This window comes from Eucalyptus grandis, chromosome 1 (genome assembly GCF_016545825.1).
Source record: "Eucalyptus grandis isolate ANBG69807.140 chromosome 1, ASM1654582v1, whole genome shotgun sequence".
Taxonomy (NCBI): domain Eukaryota; kingdom Viridiplantae; phylum Streptophyta; class Magnoliopsida; order Myrtales; family Myrtaceae; genus Eucalyptus; species Eucalyptus grandis.
This window is the reverse complement of record NC_052612.1, coordinates 36,557,806-36,574,474: the sequence shown is the minus strand read 5'-3', so window position 1 is coordinate 36,574,474 and position 16,669 is coordinate 36,557,806. Positions and strand designations below refer to the sequence as shown.

Sequence of the window (16,669 nt, the reverse complement as noted above, 5' to 3'; positions counted from 1 at the left end):
GAGTGTCGCAACCTAGCCCCTCTCGTGTGTCACGACCTAACCCTTATTGTGGGAAGGCAGATTTTGTTAAATTTAGGGGTATTGTCGATTTTGGGCCAATGGTCTTCCTTTGACTCAGGCTCTCACAAGTTGATACTTCACAAGTTCAAATTTTAAATTAATTAAGCCTATGTAAATTTTAACTAAGAAATTGCCACTACCCTATTTGGATTTGGTTAGAAACCCAGTAAGATATGAGAGGATATTCAACCAAAGAATTTGAACTCGATGACTTAATTACATTAGCTCTAGCTCACGCATTTTCGGTACCTAGCCTAATCATGTATTAACTAACACCATAGCAGTCTATCAAGAAAAATCTAAGTTTTGTCATAATCATTCTAAAATAAGAAAGCAACATTCAAATATTGAAAAGTGTAGTCAATTATAATCATAAAAGAAAGTATGCAAGCATCCTAAATTGTCCTTGAAAAAGAAAATAAAACAAAACAGAACAAAATTCCTCATTGTAAAGTTTAAAGGCTTGTCCAATTCTTGGGCCTTAAAATTTTTAAAGGGTTTTCCAATTTTTTTATAATTTTCAAGAATTTTTTATTTTTTCAAACTTTAATGATTTTTCTAATTTTTCTATAAAAAAAAAATATGATTTTTTGGATATTTTAGATTTTTATGAATTTTCTGATTTTCCAATTTTTAAATTTTTTTATTTTTGTATTCTTAATGACTTTTCTATTTTCTTTCTTTAAATGTTAATGATTTTCTAAAATTCTAATTTTTTTCTTGATTTTTGAATTTACGAAATTTTTTTTTTTATTTCCCAAAATTTTAAAATATAATTATCATTTTCTGAATTTTTCATTATTTAAATTTTTTCACAATTTAAATTTTTATTTTTTATATATTATTATTATTATTATTATTATTATTATTATTATTATTATTATTATATTCGGAGAACGGGGTCGGACCGATTTACCTGATCCGGCCCATTGACCCGACCCAAAATCCGGATCCAACCCAGACCGATTTAAAAAAAAAAAAAAAAAAAGACCTTCGTTTCTTAATTTTTTTTTTTATGAATTTTCTATTTTTCTTCTTTTCTTTTCCTTTTTGTCTTTTTCTTATCTTGTCCTTTTTCCCTCGTCACCTTCTTCTTCATCCTTCTCCTTCCGTAGCTCCTTGTTCGCCTGCAACTTCATCTTCTCTCTCTTTTTTCTTTTTTCCCCGAAACCATACAACTCGACACCATACCATCCTCTACGTACACCTACGCTTACACCACTGCACACCACCGCCCATCACCGGCTATTCAAACCGAATGGCGTCTGGGACTTCCGGCCACATACTCCGGCGACCGCAAAGCAAATAAGAAATTTCAAACCGAAGCTAACGCTGTCAAGCCCTAGCATCATTGACGATCAAACAATTATGAACGCACTTGAAATGAAAAAAGCAAAGTTTACTTGAACGGCCTCGACCCGTGAGCGACGCTGGTAAGGAAATCACTGGTCGGAAGGGGGAGGATACATGGCCGACTCGGATGGAGGAGAATGTGCCGCAAGATCATGTGAAAAACATAGAAAACACGGACATCAGTAACAATGCATCGATATAAGAGCGAATCAGACATATGACGACGGTGTTAAACATCGGTTTTATAAAATGGAATCTGGTTCTTCATTGAGACATTTTGTCGAGCTGTTGATATGCCATTTGAAATCCGAGATCCGAGCTACGTTTTAGCGTGATTCTCGGCCTAAACATGTTTTTTGGAAATTGTGATCCATTTTCTCCAAAACTAAATAGAATCTACTAACTTAATCATGAAGGCAAGAACGTCGGCAACAACATTCACGTTGAAGATTGTCTAGAATTGTTAGGAATGGCAGTTGCTAGATGAACCTAAAAGATTCACGTGGGAATAAACTAAGTCATTTACTCATTAAAGCTGAAGCCTACTCCATGGGCAGAAAAAGCCTCTAGAAGAAAAGATGAAGAGTGATATCTTGAAAATAAGTCAACAATGGCTGCTTAACCATGAAAAAAGAAGGATCAAGAGTACATGGTTGGAGAAGAAGAAAATGACTTGTCTTGCAGCTATACTATGGTGGTAAAAAAGTCAATTGTTATGGTTGAAGTCCGTTGTAATTGCCTATAAATAGGCTCGTAGCTCATTCATTTGGTGTGTTGGGTGAATCTCCACCTTGTGTGGTGAACCCTCCGCCGTGAGAGGTCTTAGACCTCTACCACGCATCATGTGAGGAGTGAGCATCAATACCTCCATTAAATTAGTTTATTCAACTAATGAAACTATTTTACATATCACGTTATCTATATTTTCTAACTATCCTAGTTTGTCTCTTGTCCATCCTCTATAATAAATATCATACACTTGCACACATCACTAATCAAAAATTACAATCAATACCAAGACCATGCTTCCCCATGTGCACATCCAAATTTTTAACAATGTTAAACATGGCTTTAAATCATCACTTTTCATTTCAAATTAGCTTGAGTCTCACTTGATTCATTCAAAAATTTATAGATGAAGTTCAACACTCTACACCTTAGAGAAGAAAGGGGAAATACAATGATGTTACCTGATTCGAGTTAAGCGGTGCCCTCGCTCTTGTGACCTCTCTCTTGTCAAAGGAAGTCTAGTTTCTTTGTAAGAGCTAAATTAATTGATATTATAATTTATTATTTCACAGTGTTAGTCTGAGAAGATAAGATAAGATAAGATAAAATGTTTTTTAATTAATCTAATATTGACCTTACTAGTATAAGCTGAGGTGAGCTCGGTCTATAATAAATAAAAAAATCAGATTAAAAACTCTATAAATAGTATTTAAATCTCTCATTTAATCGTAACACACACAATTATCTAGTGATACAGAAGGTAATAGAGGAGAAATTTGGAGTTTGGATTATCGTTATTCCATATCAAGAATGATAGTCCAAATCATGTGTAAATCTCTTTACTTAATTACATGTGTTCTTGATTCTAGTCATGAAGATCTTGGGTTTGCTTTCGCAACTAACATTCTTCTCATTTCTTGTGCCCATTTCTTTTTTATTACTCCTCTTTCATTTGTTATTCTGTCACCCCCCCCAGCTTAGCCTTCCATCCCCATGAGTGCCATTTTCAGTTTCCTTCGCCCAGAACAAACCGGAAGTATGGGCGTTGGAAATGGAAACCGCGACCGGCCCACACACTTCATCATTTTTTATCATTTTCATTTTTTTTTATCATTTTATCATTTTTATATGTTTTTTTTTTTTTTTTTTTTGCTTTTTACCTTCTTTTTTTATAAATTTTTATATTTTTACAAAATAAATGGATATTTAAAACGTCAACAAAAATTTGAGTTTCAATAGGGAGAAGTGTCAAAAAAATCCTAAATATATTACATTTGTGCCAATTTAATTATAAATCTTTTAATTGTTACAATTTAGTTCTAAACATTTTGACTTAGTATTAATTCAATTCTTTTGGTTAATTTTGGCTTGATATTGTTAATATGGACGCCGATTGACTCACGTGATACCGCCGGCAGTTGATGTGAACAATTTTTTATATTATTTTAATAATTTTTTGATTTTTAATTATTTTTCTATTTTCTTTTTCTTTTTCTCATTTCTTCTTCTTCTTTTTTTTTGTCAATGACAGGCCATTAGCCATAGGCGATGGATAGGCAAGCTGGCCCCGCCAAGCCATGGTAAAGCCAGCCTCAAACATATAGGTTTATATGTCATGATAATGTTGGTCCTAAGCATGACCTTAAAAGGCTTCTCGTTTCAATGAAATCCCCTTTGAGTGAAAAGGGGTATGTCGCGACCAATTTTTTTGGGTGTGAACCATTTAGGGTTTGGCTAATGGATTGTTAAGCCTAGACTTAACTCGAGCTTTCCCAAACTCATACCAATTCGCGACTTTCGGTTCAAGTTCTTAACATGCAAATTTTTTAATTAGGAGTCGCCACTAATCTATTTTTTTTTTTTTTTGTCCTACGAACCAGAGATTTATGAATTCGGGAACTTGGTTACGCTAGAATTCTCTAACGCCCTTTTGGTACATTTCTTTTTATTTTGAAAAATATTTGGCAAGCAGTTTGGATTGATTTTAAATCTTTAACATGTGAGGTGACCATGCAGGTACGCAAACCACCAATTTAACACTCAAGAAAACAAATGAATAAATTGCAGGACTTACCTTATAGCAACGAAAACATCTGCGTTGTTAGTTTAGAATTCACATCAGCAGTCCTAAATATGATTTCTAATTAACACGCAATTTTTGTTTTGTTTTCACTTAATTAATGAAAATCATGCAATATAATATGACATGGCAACATGACTTAGCTATATGACCTAAGCAATATGACATAACTAAGCATGTAGTCTATCCTAAGCATGAGATGATTTATTCTAAATAATTTTTTTTTGTATTTTCTATGAGATTCCAAATTAAAGAAATGCAACATTTAAATATGCAATCTAAATTAATCTAATGACCTAATTCTAATGACGGGCAATTTTCTAATTAAATGCATCTAACAAAAATCACTAAATGACGTGCATTGTATGAAACTAATTCTATATGACGTGCACATGATTTTTATTTTCCTAATAAGCATGCAATCTATTTAGGAGAAATTATCTAAACCTATAATATGCAATCTTAGCATGCAATGATGTGCAAAGAATGCCCTAATTCTACATTATATATGCATAATGACCTTTTTTGTGTTTTTCCTTTTTTCCCTTTTTTTAAATTTCGAAATTAATAATTGCCAAATAATTAAACATGCAATCCAAGTTTTAAAGAAAACTAGCAACCTAAATTAATTGATTTGATTTTTTTATTTTTGAAAATTCGAAATAAAATTCCTATTATGAACATGCAAACCCTAAAACTACATTTTTTTGATTTTTTTAAAAAGAAAACTAATTTAAGTAATACCACAGCAAATCAAGCCATATTGATACCCAAATCGCCAAATCGACGAATCATATCTCGCGCATGAGATCGGGTTATCTAATTTCACATAAATCGGAATCGGATCTCGGCGGGAGATTTTTTTAAGTAATTACGCAAGTCGGATTTCGAATAAAAATCGGATCGACAATCACTAATTTTAAGGTAATTTTATATCATGGAATTTCAATTTCACATTAAATGAATAATTACACTAAAAAGATAAAATAAAATAGCAAAAATAATAAAACAAAAATAAGATAAAGAAAATACCTAAATTTTCTTTTGCTTTTCTCTTTTTCTTTTCTTTTTTTCTGAAAAAGAAAAAGAAAAATAAATCTGGTGGCCGGTCCGGCGAGGGGAGATCGCCGGCTAGGGTTCCGACGAGGCTCCGGAGGATGGCGTGACGGCGGCGTGGCACCAGAGGGGTTCGGAATCAGCACGAGGCGGCGTCAGGACAGCGACGCCGTGACCAGCAGGCAACAGGCGGTTCGGCGCGGGTCGTCGGGGCTCGCGGACGATGGCAGATCTGGAGCGACGGCGTCGAGGCAACTCCGGTGTGGCGAGATCGGTGTCCTCCGTGGGGCGGCGCGAGCTGGAGTGCTGTAGATCGGCAGCAGGGGCTACTGGCGGGCTGTTGGTGCAGATCGGTGGAGCTCGGGGTTACCGGTTGCGGAGGAGTCGGGCGTTGACGGCGCAGGGGAGCGGCGAAGGCGTCGGATCGCGGCAGGGACAGCGACGCGACGTCAGGTGGAGGCGAGCCGGAGCGCTCGGGTCGCGGCTGCTGCAGGAGATCTCAGATCTGCCGGCGTCGGGGCTGGATCGCGACGGCAAGGGGCGAGTCAGGGGCTTCGATGCGTTCTGGCGAGGGCTCTGGGCAGATGCGGGTCGATCTGGAGCAACGACGTAGGGGAGCAACTCCGGTGCGGCGGATCGGGGTTGATGCGGCAAATCGGCGACGGCGGGGCAGCAGAAGCGTCAGATCGTCGCCGGATCTGGGAGTTGCAGGCGACGGGACCGATCTGTTGGGTCGACAGGCGCCGGGGTTCGCGAACGGAGATGCGGCGGCGAAACGTCGGGGGGGGCGAGCAGCGACGATGTGGTGGCACGGCTGGGGTCGGGTCGCCGATCGGAGGCGCTGCAGGCGTCGGGGCTCGGATGCCGGCGCGGGCGAGTGGGGACGGCATGGTCGGATGCCGGAGGGAGCGGACGGCGATGGCGCCGGCGGAGACCCCCCGGCGAGGTAGATGAACAGTCGCGTGGGGGCTTTTCTTTCCTTTTTTTTTTCTCTCACGTCACTTCTTTTCTTTCCCCCTTTCCTTTCTCTTTTTTTTTTTCTCTCCTAAAACCGAAGAAGGCCCCTTGTGCTCCAAATTTTTCGAAATTCCTCCCCTCAAACCCTACACATTTAATCTATTTATAGGCCACGGTTAGGGTTTTAATTTTTCCAAATTCGTATCCACGAAAATTCCTTTTTCCAAATGCAATATTTGTTTTTGATACGATTTAGGATTCCAAGAGGATTCTTATAAAATTTGAAATCTCACACAAATCAATCCGTAAAATCTTTCCGGGATACGGGCTTGGGGGCCGATTTACTCTCTTCATCTTCGCTTACCCAATTCACTAAATTAATATTCTCAACCATCAATTTGAACCCATTTGTCACCGGCCCAATGTAAATGCAAATTAAAATAAATGCACCTAAAACTATATGCTATGCAATTAATTAATTAACTAATATTTTTTTAGGGGTTAAAATTAATCCCTAATTTTTTAATGCAATTAATAATTAAAAGGGTCACCAAAATTTAGGTATCATAGTTCCCACAGGGTTCTCCGCCACAACCCCCCTTCCGGAGGGGTTAGGATCCCACCCTGGATTCCCGTGACACCTCCCCTGTGAAATACCTGGGCATGGTACAGGAAAATGAAAGGGGCTTCCCCTAGAAATGGAGGAGGTAATGCCAGCCCTCAAACATATAGGTTTATATGTCATGATAATGGTTGCCTCTCAGATTCTTGGATAACATGTATTGATTAGGAGGATAATAAAATAAAGCATGAACCCATCAGTCGCCTGAAAAAAAAAAAAAAAAAAAAAAAAAAAGGCTTAAACATTAGCGGGAAACAGTAATTGCAGGAAAAGATAAGAAGATTGATAGCAGATTGAATACTTCCTCTAGGTTTTGTCCAACTAACCAATCGTCTGAATAGGGATGATTCAGGAGGTGTCCCATTAGCCAATAAAAAAGATAGCAAGAAACTCTCCCCTTGTTAAAAAAGAAAATATACATATATATATATATATATATATATATAAAAATAAAAAAATAAAAGAAAAAAGAAAAACCCACTTGTCATTTCTTACATGAAACTGTTTTTAAATTGCAATAATGGTGGATGTTTTGACTTAAACTCTAATTTCCTCTTCGTCTTTCTCCTTCTCTCGCCTCACTCATCTCGCAACCTCACCTCCCTCTCTCACTCTTGCTCTCGGTGGCCTCCGGCCTCGTCGATCCCTCTCTCACTCTCGCTTTCAATTCCGAAGTGAGGACATTTCGACCAACCCACCCAAGAATTGGATCAAATTGACGGTTTAGTTCTCGATTCAAATTTTTCGAAGTAATCAGTTTCTAGTTTCAAGGTGATAACTGTCCACTCTAGAACCGATTGTCCCTAAAATAGTGCATCGACATCAAAAGTGGCCGTTTGGGCCCTCTCATGTTGGTTGGATTATAAATTATGAACATCAATCACATGCACTAAACATAAGTGCGGACAATGCGCATGTCTAATACTCATTGATCAAAAGATAGGGGAAACATGACCCTATGGGGAAAAAAATTGAGGGAGATTATTTTCTCGACTGTGAGTTCACTCCATGGAAAATCAATGATTTGAAAAATCTTTTTCTAAAAATATATGTTGGTATTATTTAGGAAAAATAGTTAACGGAAAATATTTTGATCATGAACAAAAATCTATGTTCAATGAAAATGACTTGCTTTTGTAAGTTACATGAGCGATTATTCCTATGGAGATATTTTGCAAATTGTTGATTTCTTTGCCAAACAAAAACATTCATTTGCTTTCAGCTTTTTTTTTCTTGGGGGTCGGCGGCGGGGAGTGAGCTTCTGTGATGGCCTACTGGGGCTTCCTTAACGAAGCCCATTCTCCAAGCCCAGTTTCTGTATTTTGTAGAGATTTTTTTTTTTTTTTTTGGTAAGGTAAAAACTTTTGGTAAGGATGTATTTTGTAGAGAATTTCGCTGTAAATAATACGACTTAGAAGCACGATCCAATTCAATTCGATTGGATTGGATGGAAATCAAACTAAATCAAGGAATAAATACAAAACCAATCTTAACAAAATAATGATTTGGAACGCAAATTGATCAAGGTCTCAAGCCACCAAAAATATTTAAAAGCGATGTCCTTTTAATAAAAGCTAGAGAAGAAAATATTAAAACTAGAAAAAAGTAGATAAACAATGTCGTTAGGTTCGGTTCAGTTTGGGAAGAAAAAGAACCCAGGTCAAATTAGATAGTCAAATTTCAGTCCGGTTCAATTGATGAACCGGATTTCCAAAATTACCTCTCGGAATTGAATTACGCTCGACCCAAGTCATAGTTACGTTCAAAGCCTCTTTTTCTGCCAGCAAAAAAGATCACTCTATGGAGACTTTGAAATATGTATTTATTCCAAGCACGGCCCATTTGAAACGTACAGATCATGCATTTTTTTTTCCGGTCAAAGTATAGATGATGTATAACTTTCTTCTTTTTCTTCAACTTTTGTCCCTCGAGACCTAGTCTTAGAGGGTATTTAAATCTTATCATGAATCGAATTCGACATATATTGTGCCTTGATAATTGAAAGCATGCTTGAACCATGAACGGAACATACATCACGAGTATGAAGAGCCGAACACCCTTGAACATCACTGAAAATTCAATAACAAATAATTTAACAATGCTTGAATGAGTAACTTGCTACTTTGGTTGTTGTTTACTAGACAGTGCTAATCAAAACACAACTTTTCATCAGGCATCTAGGCAACCAAATGAGCACGTAAAAGAGAATTTAGATTAGTATCATATTTTAATTAGACCCGTCACTTTAGTGGGTTTGATCGAAAATAGTTGAACCCAAATATATCATTTTAATATGTTTTAACTTATTTCCATACAATGCAAATTTAGTGACCTATATACCCAACAGACCCATACCCAATTTATATCCAACTGTTCGTAAAATTCTAAACGCAAGTGCACATATCGAATAAGTAATATAAAGATGAGAAAAAGTATTGTCCCACGGAGATCGATGATTAATAAACCAATTAAATACTAAAATAGAGTAATTCTAAAATTTATCTAACAGATCAAAATATAATTAAGAATAAATTAAAAACGAAATTTGTAGACTAAATGCAGTAAATCAATCAGATAAATATGTTAGAGCATCCAATTTCACCATAACCACTAGATATGAATTTCAGATTATTGTGAATACAAGAACGATATCAAACATGTGATAGCGGAATTTCCTAACCTATTTATTATCATATCTCTAGGTATAGCAAACTTACTCAGCTTATTAATCCACTATATTTCTATGTGAATTAAAATAAACATGAGTGCATTAAAAACTATGAATATTCTCAGCTTACAATGAGTCTTTTGGATCACCTTATCACCGAAAGCTACACAAATAACGCGGTATATCTCTATCCACGTTTAATTTATGGTTATATATTATAATGAGCAATTGCATATTATCATTTCTCAGTCTCAAACATGCACATCAGAGCATTCAAGTGGTGGCTAGTCACTCAAAAGCATTAAACGCAATAATATATAACTCGCATGAATGAAATCAATTGTAAAACATAAAAATCATGAAATTCATATCATCATGATTAAGTTACACCGTAGCCCTAACAAAAGAAAATTAGAACATAGTAGAATAAAAAACAAAAATATAAATCAAACCCAGTATCTCAAATCAAATAACAAGAATTCTGTCACCATTTTTGTCTTCTCTCAAAAATACTTGAAAATCTCTCAGAACAAGGAAAAACGATCTAACCCCAAAAAAACCTAGCTGCTCTCTCTAGCTCTATTTATAAGATATATCCAAGATATCTATATCTCAACACTTACAGATAACATTAGGGAACAAAATCAAGAATTTCCCGATTTGATATCCATCTTCCACTGCTTTTTTTTTTAATTTGAATTCCTGATATTTGTCATTCTTTTCCTTATCTTCTCCATATCTCATTATTCTGCATAAATAAGGAAAATTCAAATAATCAAAAGGAAATCCAAATATTTTCTCATAGATAATGCATTAATTGTTGCCTGAAATAGATAAAATAACTCTATTTTTATAGAGTTATCAAACCCCCAAACTTAACATTTTGCTAGTCCTCGAACAAAAGTAAGACATAACACATACTCAACCTAACAACTTTCTCCATGACATCTTTCCATAATTGCTCAAATTCACAATTCAAAGAAAAACACAAATTTCATCCAAACATTGAAATCGATTTATAAGTTAAAACATATTCTAACTATGTGATCTAAGTGTGTGTGTAAGAGTCCTCATCTTTTTCGAATTATATATAATGCAAATAAATTCACATTAACATGCAACCTCTAAAAAATTCTCAATAATTATGATTAAATCTCATAAGTTTGCTTTTCATTCCTCTCTCCACTAATGTAAACTAATTATCCAACCAAAAATCAATATAACTTTTCTTGGGTTGTAATGTAAGGCTGGGCTAAAGGTGAGATAACAGTAATTTTAAGCTCAAATTACCCATCAACGCGTTGATTTTTATGATCTAATTAGAGCCAATATCACTATCTAATTTCACTCATTCAAGATAATTTTTCTACCACCATATCATCATTCCCTTTTTTTTTTTTTTTTTTTTTTTTTTGAATTGCTTTAAGGTGGAGTTTCTCCCAAAGTCCCTCCTAATATAACATGAAAATTTCCAACCCATTGAGTATCCAAAAGGCTCACTTAATTGAAAGTTGGATAGGGAATCTTAAAAGCAATTTTTTTTTTTTGACAATAAGCCCAAACAACCATTGTAATCACTTTTTTTTTTTTTTCATACTCCATCATTCCTCCCAAATTTCTATCAAGCTCAAATAATTTTTTATCCCAAAACAAAATCAACTTGTTCATAGGGCATGGAATAAGGATATAATTTGATCACGGCTAGGCTAAACATATATAGGTGCCAATGAAAAATTAGGTAATAATTAAGGCTTAACGAGGTGACTAGTGATAAATAAACAAGGTTGGCTTGAAAGACTCAATCAATCCAAAAATTGCCTAAATCATTTTCTCAGTTAGATTTAGCTTAGGATTTTTCCTTAAGAGAAAAATCAAACAAATTTTAAGATTTGAGTGAAATCTAAGAAAATCACATACTTCACATAAATGTTCTCTAGATTCACACATAATTCAAAAATTTAGGATTTTTAGTGCTCAGTAAGTGAATCAACATAATCAGAATTAAGATTAACTTACACATCAATTGCAAGTTTAAATAAAATTTATATTTTCTTAAGAATCGCAAAAATTCACAATCAAGAATGCAATTATGATAAAAAAAAATTGCAAAAAAATTTGTCCCCCCCCAAAACTTGAATGAAGTTGTGTCATCAATGCGAAAAATAGAATAGGAAGAAGAAAACTTCCCGGTTGTAGGATAAGTCCATAGATGATCTTGATGATTAAACTCTTGTGCTCCCTAAAAATTAACCTGGATAAAACAGAAAAAAGTTAATCTTTTTTTTCTTTTTTTGCAAACATAAACTTAAAAATAAATAAAAGCATAATTAAAATTCTTGGGTTGCCTCCTAAAAGCGCTTGCTTTATAGTTTTCAGCCAAATTATCTCAGATGTTGCTATTTCAGAGGATGAAGTTCAATAGTGGTCTTCTGTTTGTTGTAACCACCTTTGAAGTAGGGCTTCAAACGTTGACCGTTCACTTTGAATGTACCCTCAGTGTCATGCGCAACTTCAACTGTTTTATATGAAAATACATGTGTAACTGTAAAAGGATTAGACCATCTAGACTGCAACTTTCCTAGAAAAATTTTAAGATGAGAGTTATAGAGTAAGACTTTTTGATCAATTTTAAACTATATTCTGAATATGTGCTTGTCATGCCATCTTTTTGTACGCTCCTTGTACAACTTAGATATTTTCATAGGCCTCATTGCGAAATTCCTCCAATTCATTCAGTTGCAATAATCTTTCTTCACCTGCAGACTGCATGTCAAAATTCAGAAATTTCAATGCCCAATATGCTTTATGCTCTAATTCCACTGGTAAGTGACAAGTTTTTCTAAACACTAGCCTAAAATGAGACATTCCAATTGGAGTTTTGAACGCTGTCCTATAGGCCCAAAGGCATTCACTATTTTTTCTAAAATTCTCTTGATTTCCCTATTTGAAATCTCTACTTGACCACTAAACTAAGGATGATAAGGGGTTGCAACTTTATGTGTGACTCCGTACTTACTCAAAAGTGCTTCAAACTGCTTGTTGTAAAAATATGTCCCCCTATCACTTATGATTGTCTTAAGAATGCCAAATTGGCTCTTTACCAAAAAAAAAAAAAGAATGCCAAATCGGGTAAAAATATTTTTCTTCAAAAATTTCACCACAACCTTAGCATTATTTGTTGCCAATGCTACAGCTTCTACCCACTTAGACACATACTCCACAGCCACTAAAATGTATAAATTTCCATAAGAATGTGTAAAGGGTCCCATAAAATCAATACCCTAAAGATCAAATAATTCACACACAATAATGTTGTTTAAAGGCATTTCATTTTTTATTGAAATATTTCTAGTTCTTTGACACCTATCACTTGAAGCTACATAGGAGTATGCATCTTTAAAAAGTATAGGCCAATAAAATCCAGATTGTAAAATCTTAGCTGCAGTTTTTGTGGCACCAAAATGGCCACCTGCCTCTCCATCATGACAATGATGTAGAATGTTTACCTTCTCTTCATCTGGAATACATCTCCTTATGACCTGGTCTGCACATACTTTAAACAATAAATGTTCTTCCCAAAAGTAATTTTTAACATCATATTAGAATTTTTTCTTCTGTTGATATGATAATTTAGGAGGAAGAACATTACTTACCAAATAATTTACAAAGTCGGTGTACCAGGGAGTTTTTGTGGACTTGATAGAAAAAAATTTCTCATCGGGAAATTCTTCCAAAATTGGTCTTACATTTTCCTTTGAATTTGGAATTCTTGATAAGTGATCTGCAATTAGATTTTCAGTCCCATTCTTATCTTTGATTTCTAAATCAAATTCTTGCAGCAATAGAATCCACATGATCAACCTGGGTTTTGATTCTTTCTTTTCAAGCAGATACTTAAGAGTAGAGTGGTCAAAATAAACTATAACTTTTGAGTCAATTAAATAAGAATGGAATTTATCAAAAGCAAATACTACTGCCAAAAGTTCCTTTTCTGTTGTTGAATAATTCAATTGTGCACCTGACAAGGTTTGACTAGCATAGTATATGGTTTGAAAAATTTTATTCTTCCTTTGTCCCAAAACAACTACTGCAGAATCACTAGCATAACACATCAGCTCAGAAGGTAAATCCCAATTTGGTGCTGCCATAATTGGTGCTGATATTAACTTCTCCTTTAAAGTGTTAAAAGCTTGCATGTATTCAACAGAAAAATTAAATGGAGCATCTTTTTCCAAAAGATTAGAAAGAGGTTTAGCAATTTTTGAAAAATCTTTTATAAATCGCCCGTAAAATCCTGCATGCCCCAAAAATCCTCTGACAAGTTTCACAGATGTTAGCGGAGGTAATTTTGCAATGACTTCCACTTTGGCTCGATCAACTTCTATTCCATTTCAAGAAATTTTATGCCCAAGCACTTTTCTTTCCTGCACCATAAAGTGACACTTCTCACAATTCAAAATAAGGTTAGTCTCCTCACATCTTTGTAAGACCAAAGCAAAATTATTTAAATAAGAATCAAATGATAAGTCAAAAATAGAAAAATCATCCATGAAAATCTCAATATATTTTTCACCCATATTAGAAAAAATAGCCATCATGCATTTCTAAAAAGTAGCTGGCGCATTACAAAGACCAAAGGGCATTCTTCTAAAAGCAAAAGTACCATAGGGACAAGTGAAAGTAGTTTTCTCTTGATCTTCTGGTGCAATAGGAATCTGATTATATCCCGAATATCCATCAAGAAAGCAATAAAACTCATGCCCTGCAAATCTTTCAACATCTTATCAATAAATGGTAAAGGAAAGTGATCTTTTCTAGTGATATCATTCAATTGTCTGTAATCCATACACACACGCCACCAAATAACTATTCTAGTTGAAATCAATTCATTGTTGTCGTTTTTATGAACAGTCATACCACATTTCTTTGGCACAACTTGTACAGGACTTACCTAAGAACTATCAGAGATATGATAGATGATACATGCATCAAGTAGCTTAATTACCTCAGCTTTCACTACTTCTTGCATCTTCGGGTTCAAATACCTCAGATGTTGGATAGTGGGTTTATATTATTCCTCCATCAAAATTTTGTGCATGCAAATTGAATGACTAATTCTCTTGATATTAGCTATTTTCCATCCAATTGCACCTTTATGCTCTCTTAATACTCTAAGCAATTTCTCCTCAATCAAATCTGTCAAATAAGAAGATATAATTACCGGTAAAGAAGAAACCCCATATAAATAAGCATATTTTAAATGAGAATGTAAGGGTTTTAGTTCAAGAATTGGAGGATCTTCTTAGGCTTTGTAATGTGTTGTCTCAACTCCTCAAATTTAATTGCCTTTTGCCTTGAATATGGTGGAATTGCCTCCATGAAATTTGCGTACTCCTTTAACTCCTCATTCTGAATATCTTTATCCATTGGTTGAATCAGACATGCTTCAAGTGGATCTTTAAAAATATTTTCCTGAAAAACCTTATTCACCAACTTGTCAACTGTCTCAATTCTAAAACAAGAATTATTATCAGATGAATATTTCATTACTTTAAAAACGTTGAATGAAACAAGATCATCTTGAACTCTAAGAATCAACTTCCCTTGTTGTACATCAATAAGAGCTCTTCCTATTGCTAGAAAAGGTCGACCTAAGATAAGTGGTACCTCAAAATCTTCCTCCATGTCAAGAACTATGAAATCTACAGGAAAGATAAATTTGTCAACTTTTACCAAAACATCTTCCACAATACCTCTCGGATATTTAATTGATCGATCAGCCAGTTGAAGTGACACTGTGGTTGCTTTTACCTCACCCAATCCTAATCTCTTGAAAAGTGAATAAGACATCAGATTAATACTTGCACGTAAATCACATAATGCTTTTTTTAAAGTAAGAATCCCCAATAGTGCAAGGAATAGTAAAACTCCCTGGATCTTTTAATTTCGGATGCAATTTGTTTTGTAGGATGGCTAAACACTCCTCATTTAACTTCACAGTTTCATAATCCTCCAGTTTCCTTTTGTTTGCCAAAATCTCCTTTAAAATTTTTGCATAATTAGGCATTTGCGTTAAAGCATCTGCAAAAGGAATGTTAATGTGCAATTTTTTAAATACATCAAGAAATTTAGAAAATTGCTTATCTATTTTGTGCTGCTAGAGTCGCTGAGGGAATGAAATTGGCGGCACATATGGCTTGGGATTATCTGGAAAAAAGTTTACTCTTGCTTGTCTCCTTTAATTGTTTATTGACCACCTCTTCCTTGTCTCTGAAAATCTCTTCTTCTCCCACTTGTTTACCACTTCTCAGGGTAATAGCTTTTATGTTTTCAATTGGATTATTCTCTGTGTTGCTCGGCAAAGAACTCTATTGTCTTCCTGACATCATGCTTGCTAACTGACCCACTTGCATCTCCAAATTTCTGATTGAAGCCTCTTGATTTTGAAATCTCACATCCGTGCTTTTGATGAAGTCATGAGTTGTGTTAGCAAGTTTGGTGACTATGTCTTCCAAAATTGACTTTGTCTCTTCTGATTGTTTGAATCCCGGTGGTCTCGTCACATTCTGATTATTCCATGAAAAATTTGGATGATTGTGCCAACCCGAATTATACGTGTTGCAGTGGGGATTATTCTGTGACCTGTTAAAATTTCCAACAAAGTTAGAATTTTCACTAGATTATTTGAAAGTATTACATACCTAACACTTTGTGCTAACATGTCCTCCACCACAAAATTCACATGTCAAATTCTGAATTTTCATGGCTGAAACACTCATATTATCAAGCTTTTTGTTGAGTGTTTCAAATTGTGCAGCAATTGCAGCAAAAGCATCCACTTCATGAACTCCGCTAACTTTTCGCATTGGTAGTCTCTTAGTAGGCCACTGATAACTATTGGACGACATCTCCTCTAATAGATTGCGGGCTTATTCTGGTGTTTTATTATTTAAAGTTCCCCCTACAGCTGCATCAATCATAGAACGAAGAATTGTACTAGAGCCATTATAAAAAGTTTATACCTGCATCCATACAGGTAGTCCGTGATGTGGGCATCTCCTAAGAAATTCTTTGAATCTTTCCCATGCTTCATATAATGATTCATTATCCATCTGCATAAAATTAGTAATATCGTTACGCATCT

General features: G+C 35.0%; 1 non-coding gene across 1 annotated transcript; it reads left to right on the top strand.

Annotated features, from left to right (window-relative positions):
• Window positions 1-16,563: 16,563 nt before the first annotated feature.
• On the top strand, window positions 16,564-16,669 carry LOC120289086. The gene has a single exon (XR_005547045.1). It is a non-coding gene; the product is annotated as a small nucleolar RNA R71 (small nucleolar RNA).